The sequence below is a fragment of the Polypterus senegalus genome, chromosome 8, assembly GCF_016835505.1.
Source record: "Polypterus senegalus isolate Bchr_013 chromosome 8, ASM1683550v1, whole genome shotgun sequence".
Taxonomy (NCBI): Eukaryota; Metazoa; Chordata; class Cladistia; order Polypteriformes; family Polypteridae; genus Polypterus; species Polypterus senegalus.
In genome coordinates, this window is record NC_053161.1 from 14422556 (window position 1) to 14442532 (window position 19977).

Consider the following 19977-nt stretch of genomic DNA (forward strand, 5'->3'; position numbering starts at 1 on the left):
GAGGACCTCTGGAGCTCTGACAGAGTGACCATCAGGTTCTTGGTCACCTCCCTGACTAAGGCTCTTCTCCCCCGATCGCTCAGTTTAGATGGCCGGCCAGCTCTAGAAAAAGTCCTGGTGGTTTTGAACTTCTTCCACTTATGGATGATGGAGGCCACTGTGCTCATTGGGACCTTCAAAGCAGCAGAAGTTTTTCTGTAACCTTCCCCAGATTTGTGCCTTGAGACAATCCTGTCTCGGAGGTCTACAGACAATTCCTTTGACTTCATGCTTGGTTTGTGCTCTGACATTAACTGTCAACTCTGGGACCTTATATAGACAGGTGTGTGCCTTTCCAAATCATGTCCAATCAACTGAATTTACCACAGGTGGACTCCAATTAAGCTAAAGAAACATCTCAAGGATGATCAGGGGAAACAGGATGAACCTGAGCTCAATTTTGAGCTTTATGGCAAAGGCTGTGAATACTTATGTACATGTGCTTTCTCAATTTTTATATTTTGAATAAATTTGCAAAATTCTCAAGTAAACTTTTTTCACATTGTCATTATGGGGTGTTGTGTGTAGAATTCTGAGGAAAAAAATTAATTTAACCCATTTTGGAATAAGGCTGTAACATAACAAAATGTGGAAAAAGTGATGCACTGTGAATACTTTCCGGATGCACTGTAGTTATCACAGTATAACAGCTGGGATGTAGTGTCTTTCAACCACAGTCTATTTGTTCCTTGTCAATGGAAGTAGAAGCTGCTGTCTATAAATACCTGAAGAAGGTGGTGTCCACGGTAGCCATTGGTAGATTAAGCTGTCCAGGCTGTCGAGTGAGTACTTATAATACGCAGATGTTGGTTTGTTTTTTTCAGTATATGTTGAATTCTTCTTATACCTCATATAAGCAACTAATCTACACAGATTGATATTAAGTAGTCAGTGCGATCTGAATCGTTTGAAAAATGAACAAAAATGTGGTCCTCACTTGACGTTTGACAATCAGACTCTCTCTGTGGAAAGAGTAAACCAGCAACAGTAGTGCTCACAAATTCTTGGTTCTCTCTTAATCCTAATTCAGTCCAGCCATTTTCTGAAGTGGCTGAGATAATAATGGCTGTAGTTTTCTGTAGGTCCATTTCATGGTTACAGGTACGTGCAGTCCCATCCGTACAGCTTCATGGCAAAACACTCAGCCATTGTTACAGATAAGGAGTCTGCAAAGAACGGCTAACACCATGACTCTTCAGGAGTGGATACAGGGAGAACAGGCAATTCCATGCAGATGGACTGTGCTGTGAATTGATCCTGGGTCAGTGGAGGTGAGAAACAGCAGTCCTAACCGCAGAGTCATTAAATATGACACGGAAACATTGCTTCTTGTTTTGATATTTTTCACTTGTTTCATAAAGCCCTTTGTGATTTATTACGGATCATTAAGTATGGCAGAGCAGATTGATTACCCTTAAATGGATTTTGTCTTTAGATGCAAATTATACATAAAGTTGTTTTTTTTTAGTTTCAGGCGTGCTCGTAATTGTAATTGCACTAATGTTTTTAATGGTATTTTGTTAATAGCCATAAATATAGATTTGGTTTCTTCTAATCAAAGAAAAGAAATGTAATCAAGAGCTGTAAACAGGACCAGAGATATTTCCTGAGATTTACGCCATGATGCAACACGTATGGTCATTTGTCATTTCTAATTTTGTGCGTTTTGTCAGCATAATTTCTCGGATTTTTCTTTTCTTTCATTAAAAAGAAAATGTGGTGTGTGCCTTAAAAAGCAAATAGCATTCTGAAAGCACTTTCAAGATTTAAGTCTGAGACTAATTTATTTAGGAGCCAAGCAGCTCTTTCTTGTTTTGGCTGCATATGTTTTCACTTACCAGTGAAGCTGTATGTTTTTTATTTGTCTCCATCACTTTATTTCTTTGATATGAAGCTTGTTGCAATCTTTGGTTTAATCAAACAGCTACCAGCTGCTACCAGTATATATTTTAACAAAACCCCCTGAAGTAAATTTCACTGATGCTATTCTGTAACTTTTAACCTTTCAGCCTCACTACATTTGGATCTCCAATTCATTTTCAATGGCCAGGTAACTTTTAACATGTTCTAGCAGCAGCTCACCTGAACTCGACGGTGTCCGTGTGAAGTGTTATTTCACGTCTGCAGGTTCACTGTGATGCCAGGAGCAGGTCAGTCTGTCGGTGAGGTGCTACCACCCTCATCTGGACAGAAGTGGTACTGCCTTGCTGTAGCTGAGGTGTGCACAAGTAAGCATTTCAAGCAAAACTAACATTCTCATGTCTTCAGGGCACAACGTTCTCCTCAGTTTATCTGCTGCAAATCCAAAGGTTATTAATGTTTAATGGGATGCCTTCATCAGAATCAGCAGCTATACAAATACAAACTGTAACATGTCCAGAGGGAATCTGGTGTGTACAGGGCTCAAGTACCTAATATCATAGTGACTCCACACTATTGAATCCCCATGGCTCAAAAAAAAGTCAGATTATGCAAACCGTTAAATTAAAACTGTTAAATCAAACTTTATAATTTGCTGTAACTGGAATTCATTTACAAAATGTTTTATTGGAATAATACAGCTGTACTTGTTGAAATGTATTTTAACAGGAGCTGGCACGAGAAGAAGGGGTGCAAAGCTAGGGAGCAGAATACACAGGCTGATGTGAGCTCTGACTGACTGGCTTTGTGGAGCAGACGCCTGTAGCACCGCATACACATGGCAGTCCAGTTAGACGCAACATGCCACTTCCTCCGGGAGGAATGGACGAAGAGCGTGGTGCCGAGCTGGAGTGGACAAAGTCAGTACGGTTTGTGAAGCTTTATGATTACCCTGTTCAGTTGCTATTATACCTAATTATTCGCTGGATTTTCTAAAGTATTTACAAGTAGATTAGTAAATAAAACAAAATGAATCATAATTGTTAGAAATTTATAAAGAGAGATAAAAATGTACCAAACAACAATTAAATATGAATTAGAAAGAGTAAGTCAGTCTTTCAAGTTTAGACTTAGTGTCACATATACCAGTTTGATAAACAGTGGAACATGCTTTAATGCCTATGACTTAAACAATTCCTTTAATTATTAGACGTCAAGTCTTTTTTTTCTGGTTTAGTTAAGGGGTGTAGGGGCAGATGCCTGTTCCGAAAGCTACGGCAAGAGCAAGGCTGGGACAGGAGGAGGCCTATCCACCACAGGATATGCTCACATTTACATGTGCCCATGCACACATCCACATTCACTCGGTCAGTTTCAAGTCAACACAGCGCTTTAAGGTGCAGGGAGGAAACGTGAGTACCTGGAAAAAGAACACACAAGCATCGGAAGAGTATGCAAACTCTATACAAACACAGGGGTGGAAGAGCTAACCACCATACCTCCATACATAATTTGTCTCCATACGTCTTTGGCTTCAGCTCCTTAAGATGTGCTGTCTTTCATGCACAGTCACTTCAGCTTTTATCCCAAAATTTCTATTAAAGGATAAGATCAATATATTTGACATGAAGATTACTTCTTCATAATCATGGTATACATTCATTAACCAGAGAAATTTCTGTCTTTAATGAAACATTATTTATAAATAAAAATCAATACCCCCAGGAGCTTGCAATTGCAGCCTAAAGGGAAGCAGATTAAATATGAAGCTAAAGCCTTAGAGCTTACCGAATATATCAACTTCAAAACAGCTAGGGTTCTGCTTCTAAGGAAAGTTTAGGAAAGGTTCTGGATTTTTATCTAAGCACTGCCTCTTCTGAGTGAAGCCTATGGGTTCCCATCTCTGCTCAAAGATTGGTGGAGCTGTCATGTAAACAGCCAGTATGATGGGAGTCATGGTGCAAAGCAGAAGCACCAAAGGAGCATTAAGCAGTGTGCTGCTGCAGCAACCACAATCAGCAAGTAAACAAAAGCTGCCCGTTTGGACCTTCTAGCTTTGATTGCAGTCAATAGGAACACTTATCCCATAGCCCTGTGATTGCTCTTTGAGCCCCTGGTCCTGGTGGAATTTTACCAAAAGCATGGAAGGAAATGAAAGATTCACCTTAATAAAAGGATAAGTGTCTATATGTCCGCTCTGTTGTTATGTCTCTGTCATTCCAAGAGATGGTGCATCACAAACATCATCATAAAATGCATTGCACTTGTCATTCCAATATGTGGTGCTTCACACACTGTGGCATGAGGCTGGGGGCCAGACCCAGCTGAGACGCCTGGAAAGACTGGGAGGCAGTTTGTACGTACCCAGGGCTGCAAGGGGGCAACCGCCCTGGATAAGGAGGGGAGCAAGGGGGCGCCCCCAGCATTGTGGAGCCTGGGAGATGTGCAATGTGCACTTCCGCCACACCTAGGCAGGTGGAGGAAGGACCTTCCAGGGACGCCCAGAGTGCTTCCGGGTGCTCGTGCGGCACTTCCACCACACCAGGAAGTGCCGCCGGAAGGTCATGAGCAAGCACCTGGATCACATCCGGGTGAATCTAAAAGGGGCCGCCTTCCTACAGTCGGGGAGTGAGGGTCGGGTGCTGGAGTAGGGCGACTCTCCAGCAAACAGGACAGAGGCAGTCCATGGACAGTGAAGGCTCATGGAAGGGTGTTTTGGTGCTGGAAGCACTGTGTGTGCGGGACTTGGGTTTTGGGACCTTTGTTTAAATAAACGTGTGTGTTTTAGAACTGCCAACGTACGTCTGGTTGTGTCCGGGCTGAAGTCCTCACAACACATTAACACTCATTTCATGAATCCCATACCAAATGGCATAAAACAGGATATGCATTGCATGGTGTACTGGAAACGTTAATGCTGAAGTTTACGTTGATTACTTAGATTTCAACCCATCTTAGAAAAGCAAGTTTTAAAGTCTAATTACATATGTAACATTCCCAAAATGAGCTACAAGAAAACACATCACTACAGATGAAAGGTATCATGTATGGGGAGGGAAAAAATGAAGAGGATGGCCAGACGTCTTTTAAAATGATGCCATCTTACAAAAAATCAAACACATTCACACAATTCGAGTATGTGTGCCATCTCAAGAACTGAATTAAGACAATTCCTGCGTTTGAAAATAACATTTTCAGTACATTCTAAGGCTTCTGGTTCATATTTGCTCTAGTGTCAAATAGACCCCGGGGGTTAAGAATTTTCTTTTACTTTAAATTTCTAAATAATGCTTCACTTAACAAGTTCATTTCCAGTGCAAATGAGTGTCTACCAGAATTGTGAAAAAATAACTTCAACTAAAAAAGGTAATGAAGATTTTCATTTTGGTTAAGGGCTTTTCCTTTTTTTGATAGATTTATTTAGGATCTTTGTAATTTTAGCATTTATTACAATAAACAGTGAACTGGTAATTTGTTTTAACTTAACCAGCCAAAATAATTCTGTTTTAAAGTTACATTCCACATTATTAAAAACAATTCTTAGGTATAAACACTAAATTATAAAATGTTTACTAATAATTAAATAATTTTACTAATAGTGACTGATATGCCTAGAGTTGAGATTAAAATAAACAATATACATAATATAAAAAAATTTTCCTTGAAAATGATTGACTTAATTTTCTTACTGGATATATAGCCAAGTTTCTGAAGACTTATTTGTATACATCTTTCTATTTCCAGATTATTCTTCACATCTTTTCTGCATCTCAGGCCTGTTGTTCAGTTTGTACACCCAATAATCATTTACTTAATAGTGCCAATATGAAGAATGCATTTTAATTCAGAACCTTTTTTTTTTATTTGTTTTGGAGCGGTTATGTTTCAGATCATGTTATATTTGAGGACTAATTTTGAACTTGATAGTGATAGAGGGTTTGATGTCCTCTTCTGGTTTCATATTTTGTTCCATTAATGATGATAAATTGTGCACATCACTTTGAGGGTTCAATCTTGTAAGCAGATCACTGTTTTTTTTTAAGAATAAGTTTGGTATTTTTCAAGTCAAAGTTACTTCTTCACAATGATGTTATGCATTAATTTTCCACATTAAGATTGTGTTCTAAAATGAAGCGGTTCCTTTTAAGTTCAGAGCAGTTTAGGATGGGCTTTAAATGGGTTTTGATTTAAGAAAATGTGCCTTCCATGTTTCTGACATCAAACGTAAACTGGAAGTAGTACTTTTTATCACAGATTCCTGGTGCTATTTTCTTGAGGTAAGAATATGATTTCTGCTTGCTTGTCTGGTCAGAGGCAGCTGTCATGGGTACAGATTTGACATTTTCCACAGTTTTACCACCAAAGAGAAGTTGGCTGCATATTATCTTCCTTTTATCTGTTGTAAGTGCCACACAGGATGGGCGGGCGTCCCAAACAGGAGAAGGGATAGTTCCTTACCTGAATAAGCGACTCCAAGGTGACAGACAGACATTCCGACCAAGAAAGAGAGAAAGGTGCCATACCCGACCGAGACTCCCCAGGTGGATAGACAGACATCCCAACCAATGGAGAAAATTCCTTACCCAGATGGAATGCCCCAGGCATCCTGACCAGACATATGTATAGTACCTTCCCTGGACGGGGTGAAAGGGAACGACACGGAGGGACTGATTCTAAGGGACGTTTGTTCCTCCTGAATGCTAGATTGCAGCAGCCCTGGATATCGGTTCCAGCTCGGACTCAAACAAGGTCCATGGGTGCTGCAGGGAGATGTGCTCCCTCTTATTTGCAACTTTCATATGACCTGGAAGTGCTTCCAATGGGCAAAAGCCCTGGCACCATAAGTATTCCCAAGAACCAAACTGACTTGTCCAGGTAAGTTGGAAGGTAGGAAGTCAACACTGGACTGGAGGAGAGCAGTATGGTTAGAGAGAGGAGAAGAAACAACTTGTTTTGTTCATGTTTTTACTAGGTATTTGTAATAAACACCCCTTATGGAAACCCAGGACTGTCTTGTGTGTTCATTAGTGATGAGCGAGCACCAAAGTGTTCGGGTGTTCGGTCCGAACACATTGCGATGTTCGTGTATAATGTAAGTCAATGTGAGACAACCAGGCACCCCCTACTCTGAAGAGGGGAGGGTGCCTGGTCCATTGGAAAAGGTCAGAAAGTGACAGAAACATATATAGCACCCGATGACGTGTTCCGGCCAGCCAATAGCCATGTCAGGTGCTGGCATTACAGCGAGGGCAGTACTTACCTGCCCCTTGATTGGCTGTCTCCAACCCGTGAAACGTGCAGGGCAGAGACGTTCGAATAGCGTCATGCTCGCTCATCACTAGTGTTCATGTTTGGGGCTCACTAGTGCCCCCCTAGCCTTAACACCGTCCAGTTCTGTTTCTTCCAAGTGTTATGTTCAAGCATGGCTTGTACTAAATGCACAAAAATGCACTGAGTGTCATATATAGTGGCAGAACTGTCCGTATGCTATGAAATCTTGTGATTTGAACATGCATCTGCCGTCAAATGATTGTGACTGCACTGGAGGCAGATGTGTACATGTATTTCTTTTCTATGTCATTATTTTAATCATATTTTTGATATGCAGTAAAGGCACACAAAGTGAATCACACCCGCACAGTCTCTGTAGAAATAGTGTGAACATACTGCCTTCCAGCATTGTGCTGTTCCCCTACAGCTTGCTCTTTTCTACATGTGAAAGCTGGTGCTTGCTGGGTATTCATTGTGTGAATGCCTGATGACTTTGTATGTGGTTTTATAAACTGAAATCGCAAACTGCTTAACCTGCAAGCTGGTGGGGAATGCTTGAGAGTACTTTTCGTCTATTACGTTCTATGTTGCTGGATTTTACATAGCCTACCAATCAAGATTCACGCCGATTAGCAGCATGGGGTTTGTTAGTCAAGCACGCAAATGAGATTTTGTTGTACACGTGTCAATAAAAGACTGAACTAATTACACTAAACTATGTTTTCTAGCAGTCTTATATTTGTGTAAGGGACAAGGCGGCCAGCATGTACTGTAGATACTAAGTTCACAGTGCCAAGCAGCACTCGGCATTTCACTCCTTCTGTTGTGTGCCGTGTGCATGCAAGACAATAAAACTGCTGAGGAAACTGAAAGGGCAGGGTGTCCGATAAAGTTAAGCAATGGTGAAACAAAATGAACTATGACAATTTTTTAATTTTATAGCGCATTGCTGAGTTGCTCACACTGACAATTCGATTGAGTAAAAGTAGTTTAGAACTTTGTTTCTTGTCCGTAGACATTTATCCCACCTGTAATATTATGAGGCTGATCTGAATTGTGATTTATAGCAATTTATATCAACTCTGATTTCGAGTAATCTTTACAGGATCATGAACACCAGTGCTGGGGCTCAATCTTGTAACACAGAGTCCTGTGTTTGTACAATTGCTATGATATTCTCCATCAAATGTACTGAAACTTACTGTAAATGTGACATTTTGTCATTGATTATTGTCTAGCTGTTTACAGAACCCTAACCCTAACCCTAACCCTAACATCATCAATTATAAGAGCAGCAGAAGCAGCAAAGGAGTTTTCAAGGTGAAAAGGTGCTGAAAGGTTGTAGCAGAGGGCGGCAGTGAGGAGCCAGTCTCCTTTTAAAATGGCCATATCTCCCAGAAATGTTTTGCTTTTATTCCTTATTAAAACAATATGGAAACACTGTTTCACAGTAAATGTGTAATCTCAAGGTGTGGATCAATACTTAATTACACTTGGCTTAAAAATGGATGTATTCATTACATTTTATACTTTTGTTTTCACATTTGGAATTGTGCCCTTGATACCTATTTTAAACTTAGAGAAGTTTTTAAGTTTAATTTAAAAATGCTTCTCTTTAGGACACTGCTTATGTGGCGAGTAAACTTATACCATAATTATGAAGAAATAGCTTTGACTTGAAAAATACCAAATTTTAAATCTTAAGAGAAAATTCTACTTGAGTGCTATGACTTGCAGAGGCTGTCTTTTTAAAAATGGGAGATGCAAATATGATATTAGGTGTGTGGTGAGGGGAGCACAAGTTTATAAGAAGCCATTTTGGAATAGTAAGTCAGTGAGATTTGCGTTGGCATGAGTTCCAGTGAGTGCTGTACAACTAAACAACCCAAAAGGGGATTTGTTTACTGAGAGCGAGAAATACTTTTTAGAGTGTTTCAGTTTCTGTCTTACTGATTCAGTGTGGGTGGCACTGTGGGTAGCTTTGTCACCTCACAGCCATTGGTCATTTCAGAGTGTGCCATTGAATCTTTGCTCACTAAAAGCATCAGAAAAATATATATTATGTGGAAAGTACACGAGTCTGGATATGATCACTTTGTCTGGTGTGTAATGCATGTACATAGCCAGAAATACTAATAATTGTCAGAGATAACGTATTGCAGTAGTTGACTGGATCTGTTTAATCATTGCAGAGGTTCCGTTGTCAATTCATCTATTCATTGAATGTGCTTATTCAATGGTGTGAAAACAACCTAAAGGTTTCACAGGAGTTATACTACATGCACAGTGTCTCGTTTATTCATTTTCTTCTTCTTCCTTAAATTTGCAGTTCCTTAATGGAACTTCTCCAACAGAAACTCTGAATTGTCTGCATTATACTGTAGATATTCTCAGGCCACTCTTTGGGATGTCACATTAAACGGCTGCAGATTTACTACAGCACTAGATGCAAGATCTGATTTTAGCGTTCAATAAATAAACACTTTTCTTATGATTCATTTTTTAGCCAAATGAAGGCTACACTGCATTTGAAAACATGTACAACATTGGAAGCAAAGTCCTGGACCAAAAAGTGTTACAAATTCCTGTCCTTCATTCTTTGAGGTAAACGTGGGCCTGATTGTGACCTTACTGTTGTAATAAAACCTTTATGTATGAATACAATAGAACCTATGAGTCTTTACTTATAACAGCTAAAAGTGTTGTTGCCCTCGGAATGAGGAATTCACACTCAGATTTGCCACATCTGTTGTGCCCCAAATACATCATTGAAAGACCTGCAAATACAATTTCAAGTGCTTTGCTTGGCATTTGGTTTTCAAGTGTACCTTGAAAAGGCAGTGGAAGTTATTGGCAAAGACATTGGACGAGAAACCAAAAAACACAAAAGGAGTAATACCTGGACTGTGGAAGTTATTGCAACGAATGATACGCAGTTCCTTGCAACAAGCAGATGTCCATACGCTGGTATTAACCATTAGCTTGGCATACGTTATCTTGATTTGGATACAGGAGTGAACAGTATGATCTAAAATCTATGTTGCATTATAATTAAAAATTCTGACAGTTTCAGTAGATATTGGTTTAATGTGTTTATTTTTGGTCAGGCTAAAATATATCTTTTTAATGAGCACTTGATTAAATACGTTTGCAAGTTTTCAAAAGATTTTCAGCATACCAGTAAATGTTTTGCTTTTTATCTTTTTAAATCCATCCCTCAAGAAAAATTGTATCCAGTATACAAGGTCAACCACAGTATTTGAACACATCTAGCTCTGGAGAGAAAGTATAGACAGAAAACAGTGGACATGTCATCACAAGGCACAATGCTTAAGGCTAAAAGCATTGTAACCTGCAGTGGAAGATTTTCATTGTTTTTTGTAAGTGCCCACTAAAGTAAATTCCCCAAAAGATGAGCATACTGTATTTGTCACCACACTCATTTGTCCCATACACTTTTGTCACTGTGACATCAATTCACAGATCCGTCCTGGGTTGTGTCAGTGATACAGGCTTGGGTGGCAATGTAATGGAGTGAGGAATGTGTTCTTGGCCCACACTAAGGCTCTTAATACCAGATGAACATTATTTAAATGCCCCCAATGTATCTAACTATTGTCGCTGACCATGTGCATCCCTTTTTGATCACAGTCTGCTTTGTCTAATTCGATACTTACAGCAGGATCTTCCATCATGTAATCTCAAGTTTGTCTTACTAATGCAATTCAGTTTGCTACAAAGACCGGAACAGTACCAAGATCTCAATCCAAAATGGCAACTTTGGACTGAGGTAGAACAGAAGGCTCACTGCATAAATGTACAGTGCTTTTGAGTCAACATGAAACAAAATTCCCAAGGAATGTTTCTAGTACCATGCCGTATCCAAGCTTCAAATAATACAGGCTTTTCTGTTGGCAAAGGAGATCCTACGTCTGTATAGACATGTAAAATCCGAAACAGCCATTAAGGACATGTTGTGATTGGGCACCTTTGTTAGCCACAAAAACACAGAGTAAAGATAGGTAAACATTTGTGAAAAATAAATATATATCAGTACAAAAGTATAAAAAACAAACAATTATAAAACCCACTAGGCATGACTATGCAGATTGAGGTCACTTTATATCAGATGGGGTGGCTCATTTACCTGCATACTTACTAAAAACAAACACTTTTCCACCTACATTCTGTTCTATCCTCTCCACACTCAGAACGTACTGCTTTTTTGCCATCCCAAAGCTCAGTAAGCCGTTATCAGGGAGTGGACTATAAACTTCACTTTGGTGTTACTTTTGATTTTCATGTCACAAGAAAGTCTAGAGGCCGCATCCCCAGAGCTCTCCCTGCATCTCCCTAGACCCAATATGCAGTTAAAGAGCCAGGAACACGGCAACTCTGACACAGCCAACTTATGTTAACAGGTATCATGTCCCAACCTTCACCACAGGAGCCGTGTACTATTACGTAATGGGTTGAAGGAAATTTCTCAGCCTTGAAGTGTTCCCTATGACGTTTCTCTTGCATCTTCTCTTACATTTTATCATACAATCCTTGATGGCTTCATCTCCCTTTGTGTCTCTGCCCTATGCTTCTTCTGTCATTGCCATATGTTTGAGAGTCTGGATGCCTCTCTCAGTTATGTAACTTCAAAAAGAGCCTCAGCAGACTCAAAGCCATCCAAATATAGTTTTTAAAAATTTCCATGGCTTTTATTTAGAGAATCAGAATAACCTAACTGCTTTCAGAAATTCCCCAGAGGGTTGGAACCTTCTCTCATTACTATTCAGGTGATATGTAGACTGCTAAAGGGTTTTTGAATTTCTATTACATTTTGGCTCATTGGAGACTTCAGATCTGTATAGCACCTCATCTCAAGGGTGGCATGGTGGTGCAGTGGCAACGCTGCTGCGTCGCAGTAAGGAGACCAGAGTTCATGTCCCAGGTCCTCCATGTGTGAACTTTGCATGTTCTCCCCATGTCTGCATAGATTTTCTGCAGATGCTCCAGTTTCTTCCCACAGTCCAAAGACATGCAGGTTAGGTGGACTGGCAATCCTAAATTGGCCCTGATGTGTAATTGCTGTGTATATGTGTGTTTATTCACTCTGTAATGGACTGGTGCCCTGTCCAGGGTTAGTTTCTGACTTGCACCCAATGCTAGCTGGGATAGGGTCCAGCAGACCTCCACGACCCTGTTCAAGTGATTTAGAAAATGACTGACTGACCTCATCTCAAGCTGGAATATCGGCTATGTTAGTTGATTGTACAGTCATTTCATCACATACTGTACCTACTGCCTTCTTTAGTCAAGACCAGTACAACGTATTTAGCAGAGTCAAAAGAGACATGGTTACTCACTGTAGATCCTCATGATGAAATGTAACAGGTAAGCTGTAGATCTCTTTTGTCTAATAAAGATAAAATCCAGTAAGTGTTCTTGATTAATAGAAATTCTCAGTCTGTAGATCTTCTTGAATGGTCCCGCCTGGCTTTCTCATTAGCCTGAAGACATAAAACAGAAGAGTGCTACTTGTTGCTGTCTGTCTCTCTAATTTATGAGTCACTAGAGTCAGTTCCAAATGGAGATCCTTTGCCATCTTGTCTTACTTAAAGAATTGTCTTGTAAGAAAAAAATGCTTTCAATGTGTCTCATTCATAAAACACTCCTAGAAATGGCCGCATTTACACTCCTAAATTATCTTCATATGGAGAGCTTGTGTAAAATTTACTAAAGCTACATGTAAATAAACTTCACCGTACCCATATTTATATGTTGGGAAATATGTTGCTACTAAATCTGATACCTGTGCTTTTTGCAGATTAAATAAAGCAAAAGCTAACAAATGCCATATACTGTAAGGACAGGATTCCCACAATGTGAAGAGAAGTCTTTTATTGCTAGATGGAGACAGACAGGGAGAAACAGAAATAAAAATAAGACAAATTAGATACAAGGTTGTGTATGAAATTTAGCTGAGCAAACAGTTTGATGAAGCTAGAGGAAAGTCATAATGTATTCAATGGAATATAGCGTATTTCAGTTGTGAGGCTCCACATTCACATAGGCTCCTCCAAGCTGTCATGTGAGGGAGTCGAGGAACAATATCCCATGGCAAGTACTCCGGTAAAACACACAATTCAGTAACCCCAGAGGTTGTTGCTGACATTCCTGAAGTCCTCTTAGGCTGATGAGGTGATATCACAACAAACAGTGTGGTGTATGGCCGGCCGTTCATTCCGGCCAATATCCCCAAGCCGCCAGGTGGAGCCCTCCCAGTAGTATGGAGGTGCCCCGAAGACCAGCAGGGCATCCTGGACATTGGAGTTTTTATACACAGCACTGTTGGATACCTTGGGGGCCACTAGGAGACGCTACAGAGAGGAATGAGGGTTATTTGCCTTACGCCCTGGAAGTACGTCCGAGTCACATGGACAAGGGGAATGATGTGCTTCCGGGGTGAAGAAAAGAACTTTTTATCTGACCCGGAAGTGATAAGAGATCACATGGACTAGGGATTGGAACACTTCCGGGAATATAAAAGGATTGTGGGAGCTCCCAGACGGCGAGCTGAGCTGGTTGGAACAGTGGCAATGCGTCTGGGAGTGGAGGATTGGTTTATTGTGATTATTATTGTGTATTGGATGAGTATAGTGGAGGAAAGGGGTCTTTGTGCACTGTTGATTAATAAAAAGTCAAATGTTTGGACTTTTATTTGGTGTCTGGCGTATTGGACAAGGGTTCAAGGGAGCGATAGTGCCCCCTATCTGTCACAACAGTTATGTCACAAAGGTCATGTCACTGCCTACTCCATGATTTGAAGTATACTATTTTGTGCACTACCTAGTACCAAAAACTGGAACATGTACATAGGAGAAACACACAGGTAAATATTAAAGAGCTTCTGCTTGGGTCATGGAAGCTTTTGAGCCTTACTGTCATATTTGCTTTGCCCCGAACACTTCAAAGCTGGCACAGTCTTGAATATCAAGAGACAGTTTTGTTTGGTTATTTAACATACCAATTAGTTTCATCTCACAAGTAGTTTCTTTTTCCTCCTCTAATCCTCTCTGCTGCTCGCGTATGTGGATTTCACTTTCACCAAACAACAAATCTTTTAATTCTGGCGGATACGCCTCTTCATTGAGAAGAAACACTACTTTTTTTCTCCCTGATGGCAACACAAATTAGATGATCTACAAGTCTCTGACTTAAAGTTTAAATTGAAATAGTATATTCAATCTCTTTATGCTGCTCCGTTATTTAACCGAGTAATAATTTCTGTTTGTTTGCACTAATGTGATCTTTACTATCTTTTTTTGAGACTATTGAAGTTTAGCACTTTCATTATCTCTGACCTGCTCTGTATGTGTATCGCGCCAACATTTCTGAATTCTTTACGACATTCTACTTTGTCATCTACTCTTTGTCTTTTATTTCTGGCCCTGGGCGTAGTTAAATCTCTTCACACAAAGTCTCGTCTCGCAGGACTTGAAAGTATCTCTGAAAAAGTCACGTCTCATCCCAGGATTTTTTTATATAATAGGGAGTATAATAAAGGGTGGGCTAACTGTTTCTCTTCCAGGTCAGGGGGCTCTAGCCTGAAAAGGAAGTAGTCAGTCTCCTGTGTATTTCCCAAACTCTTTCCATGTGTCCTGGAGGATAAAATTGTTATTTTTGAAACTACAGGCAATATATTAAAAAAAAAACATCAAAAAGGTTAAATCTGCCTCTGTTGTAAGGTTTTAGTTTTTCTCAAAAGAACTGCAATGAAAGTAACAATTTACAAAGCCAATTTACTTAACTACATTCGTATTCCTTTTTTATGACCAATAATTTGCCAATAGTTTATGAACTGAGTAATTTATGACATTCTTAGTTTAAAATTATCAATTAATAGTAAAGGATTTGAAGACAGTAAGAGATTGCACAGATAAATATGAGAATCAAAATCTTTTAGGCAGAGCCATCCATCATCATGATAACTAGCCAATCACATGTCTGTAATATCACAAAATACAAAATCCCACATGGATTTTTGATATTAATAATGGCCTGTCCTAGAGACTAAAAAAGAGCAACATCAAAGACAGAGGTAAGTCAGAGAAGGAGATACCATTCCATTTGGCAGTTGAAGAAGACACCTTATGCATCAGCTCAACTGCTGAATCCAAAAGTCACCCAGGTGAACATCCCTATTGACATTGCTGCTCTTCTTCCATAAGATTTCTAAGACCTTCCAAACTCGTCATATGTATGTACTTCCACAGAAGGCTGCTCTGTTGCTAACAGTATCATCTCTTTTCTCATCCACAGCTCAAAGAAGATGCCTCATGAAGGCAATTGACTACACCACTTCTGGTCAGAGTCCTATAAAAGATGGCCACACCCAGAAAACGGGATTGCCTTTGAACCAGAGCCAACCAGAGATGGAGCTCCACCAAGGCAATCTTGCTCTATTGAGCCAATGAATCTGTTATCCAGCAACCATTGCTCAGTATTTTGTGTTGTGCCAACATGCACTTGGTTTTTTTTTTACACTGAAGCCAACAGATTAAAAGTGACAATTTGGCTGGCACCACTACAATTTTTGGAATTCCTTGTATCTTCATTTAGTAAATAACAGGGTGCCAAGAGTAAGGAAACAGCTACTGGACCACATGGCGAGAGAGACATTGCTGGCTTGTAAGTGGTTTTAACCAAGGTGTGCCAGCCTCCATTTGTCTGAAGGATACCTGTGTCTTGTTCATGCTGACAGTGTAGGCATCACTCATACATACTGGTGTGGACAGGATCTGAGTGTATTTGTGTGAAGTTTAGAGTGTGAGAGTAGACCAGTAATGAACTTGGTGAGTTCCACTCATCCCACGACACTACTCTCTATAGTATCTGCAATTCAGTCTCTATAAAACCATCGGAATGGTCCCTTTCAGGACACCACTAGCTAGACAGGAACCAAAATTTGAGAGGGGATGTCAGCTGGGGCTCACTGACTTGTTCAGGTGAGGTGCACAGACCGGTGCTCTGTGGGTGAGGTTGTTTAATTTGAAACACAATTTATTGACCTGAATTGCAAGTATTTATTTTTTGTATTCTTCAAATTTTTATATTTCTTTGCCTCTTTCATCATGGGAATAGCAGGCATTTTGAAATGGAATTTATCTTAGAATATCTTAGTTACATCTTCTCTGCAGGTTTAATTTATTTAATTACACTTGCAGCAGATTAAATATCTACTTTCTCACAAAGCCCGCTTAATCCAGTTCAGGCTTGCAGGGAGCTACAGCCTAATGTGGCAATCAAGAACCAAACCTGGATAAAGTGATAGCCCAATGCAGGGATGTTGATACTCACATCCACATTTGTTCATTTTAAATTAGTTTGGTAACATTAGTGGAAAACAGACTCGAGGAAGCCATGCATACCTCACAAAGACAGTGAGCAAACCATATTGTCAAGCCCAGTGTCCTAAATTTGCAAAACACAAACCAGTCCTGGATAGGACACCAAGCTACTGAAAAACACACACACTAGAGAAATTCACAGTCTTCGATGATTCTAACCTCCGTGACTTGAGAATGAGGGAGGAAAGCTATGCAAACACTTAGAAAACATATTAAATGGATATGGAAGATGACCAGGTCTCCTGGAACTGCACCGACCATTACGCCGCCATGTTGCAGAGTCTCACTCACTAGTCAGTATGCTTCAGAGAACCATGTGTGCTTCAAATGGTAATTTGTTTATTAGCATTTATTTTGATTTTGACTTTTGTATCTGTTCAGTACTGTAATGTGCTCTGATTGTCTAAGTCTTCAAGGCCAAATATACTAATAATATACTCAGTTCTATTATGACATGATGTTTCTGGTAATGTGTATGCTAAAGCCCTGCTGAGCAATGTATCTTTTCTTGCTCCTCACGCTGTTTTCCCAAGACTCTTAAAACTAGAGTACTGTAGTCCAGTTAGAGGCTTAGTGAAGAGAAGTCATACATTTTGTACACCAACAACAACATTTATTTATATAGCACATTTTCATACAAACAGTAGCTCAAAGTGCTTTACATATTAAAGAATAGAAAAATGAAAGACACAGTTATAAAACAAAATAAATCAACATTAATTAACATCGAATAAGAGTAAGGTTCAATGGCCAGGGGGGACAGAAAAAACAAAAAACTCCAGACGGCTGGAGAAAAAATAAAATCTGTAGGGATTCCAGACCATGAGACCGCCCAGTCCCCTCTGGGCATTCTACCTAACATAAATGAAACAGTATAGAGTCATTATTCAAGTGACAAAGGTTAAGGAATCATGACTTTGGTATAGGAATTCTAAATACTGTCACTTTATATAAACACGGAAAGCTACTGTACTTTCAATATTTCCACCTGTTTGTAGTGTGCAAACTGCTTTTTGCAGTGTCTGTGCTTGTGAACGTTTTCTTTTTTCATTCCTTGTCAGTTTTAGGAGATCAATAATAAACTATTCAGAATGGAGAGGCAGTCCATTTAATGGTGGTACATTAATTCACTAACTTACAGCTGAACTATGTAAAGATCAGTCGATAAGGTATGAACTAACTTAATTTGTAGCATTTAAATTCAAGTTGAATGTCCAACTCTTCTCCCTTGCTTTGTTGAACTGTTCTTCCAGCAGTAACTCTCTGAATGGATATCACTAGGCCCAACTGATCTCTCCTTGCCCAGAAGGTTATATTTGCCTTCCCATTCTTAACTTCTTTTCAGTTTATTCTGCTGTTTTCATTTTGGGGAGGAACACTGGTTGCAACCAGCAAGAGAAATTACATGGACACAGACATGGATAAAACCAAAGTCATCCTCAAGTCACTAGAGAGGCGTGTGCTAAAGTTCTGAAGCTTACTGTCAGCTCATCTGACCAGCACTAGTGCACCTCTGTGGTCAGAAGGAAGGTGCAAGGGTTTGTAGTCCTACCAGGTATTGTGAACAAGTTGGGATCTGTAGAGACTTTTGAATAAGAGGGTTCGGGAGATAAACAGAACCTTTAGGGGTAACCAACGGGAGTGGCTCTCCACGATTGTCAACTAAACAATAACATTAATAGGTATATACTGTTAAGTTTTATTCGTGTAAAACAATTTGAAACAGCTTTTTCTTCCTGTGTGTTTAAAAATAATCAATATCTTTATGTGTATACATTAGTAATTTGTAAAGTAGTAACTGGATTTTACCTTTGAACTTGTTACAACACTCTGAACCTGCACTGCACTCAGTGAATACACGATACAAAATTAAAGCAAAAACCAAAGTGAATAATTAGAGCTAAACGCTTGAACCGAAGGGGTCAATAACAACAGTGTAAAGCTGGACAGACCAGTCGCTCACCTAGCTGTTGGGTTAAGACTTGAATTTAGGTGGTCTAGTTATCTAGGCGTCTGGCACTGCCTGGTCTGTGAGGCGTCTTTCTTTCCTTATCACTGTCACCGTTCCTTTCTCTGTCTCCTCATCTGCCTATCAATGAGCTTTTTTTTGCAGAGTCCAGTTTTTGTTTGGCCTGTTCGATTAAAACACAGCCTACCTCTTTGTCCTCACAGCAGACATATAGCAAACTGATTGTTACTCTTTCTGTTTTTTTGTGGAATATTTCACTGATCTTCTGGTCACTTGCTTTACTAACATTTGAATGCATAATTAAATGTTCTAATGAAAATGTAATAACAAATAAAATGAAGCCAAAATGTAAACTTCAAGACAGAGGGCGAGGGAACAAATCAGAATAAGTCTCTTTTCATTAGCGAAGTTTAGCTTGAATATTTGACAGTTTTTTTTGTTTTTTTTTTGAATTTATCTAAAAACTTGGATTCTGAATTTCACATGGCATCAAGTTTTATAGTGTCAGCATCAAAATATAAGAGATCACATGTAAGGCAATGGAAAACACTATGACAAAAGCCATACTGAAATACCAGTGTTTCTAGAGATGGTGACAAAAATTAAAAACAATATATCAAAGATAATAATAATACTGAAAGAAAATATTCCTGTAAGACATGATACTAGGGGTCCCAGAAATGCAGAGGTCATTTTTGGCCATGGTTTAAAAGGCCTTACTCCAATTGGGAAGCTCAGCTTAGAGTTGAGAGGTGGCTGGTGGTAAGGGTCTGGTGAGAGGGAGGAAGCCTGGTTTGGAAGAAGGTGTACAGGGAGAGGTAATCGTACTTGTGGGTGTTCAGGAACTGCATCTGTGTAGGTAGGCCTATAAGTGTCTGTTATGTTACCCAGTGGTTGTACTTTTGTAGTTTCTTCTTGTGAGTGTTCCTTTTTTACTTTCTCATATACAAAATATATGGAAAGCAGTGGTGGGCCGTCAGGGTCTGCAAGGCCTTCTCTGCTGGCCTAACAAAATATCTGAATCACAAGCTGATGTTAATTATATTTTGTCCATGAATACTTATTGAATAATTGCAAACAGTCTGTCCGCTTCCTTTCATAGCTTTTCCGATGGTTGTGCTGCTTCCAGGCATGTTTCGCATTTTACCATTTAACCAATCACATTTCAGCCATCATTTGTTGCCAGGCAGAGAGGCCTTCACAATCCGTTGTGCAGGCCCTCCAACACAGAATAAATGTCGATTAAACTGTTGCTTCAACCAATCAGATTTTGAGTTGGTGTCAATAGGGCCCTCTAGCAGGCGTACGGCAATGTCACCGTATTCAGACCCATTGATTGGATAGAAGCCGATATGAGGAACTATACGAGGCAACTGAATGCACGGCAGACGCGCCGAGTGCACGAAGCGGTAAAGCGCAAGATCCTCGTGTATCCTC

At 39.7% G+C, this 19977-nt stretch overlaps 1 long non-coding RNA gene across 2 annotated transcripts; it reads left to right on the forward strand.

Annotated features, from left to right (window-relative positions):
* The first annotated feature begins 858 nt into the window (after positions 1 to 858).
* On the forward strand, positions 859 to 17241 carry LOC120533803. 2 transcript variants are annotated; one of them, XR_005634623.1, is made up of 3 exons: positions 859 to 2828; positions 9677 to 9774; positions 15484 to 17241. It is a non-coding gene; the product is annotated as an uncharacterized LOC120533803 (long non-coding RNA). The 2 variants fall into 2 exon arrangements; XR_005634624.1 differs by having other exon boundaries at positions 859 to 2819.
* The last annotated feature ends 2736 nt before the right edge of the window (positions 17242 to 19977 follow it).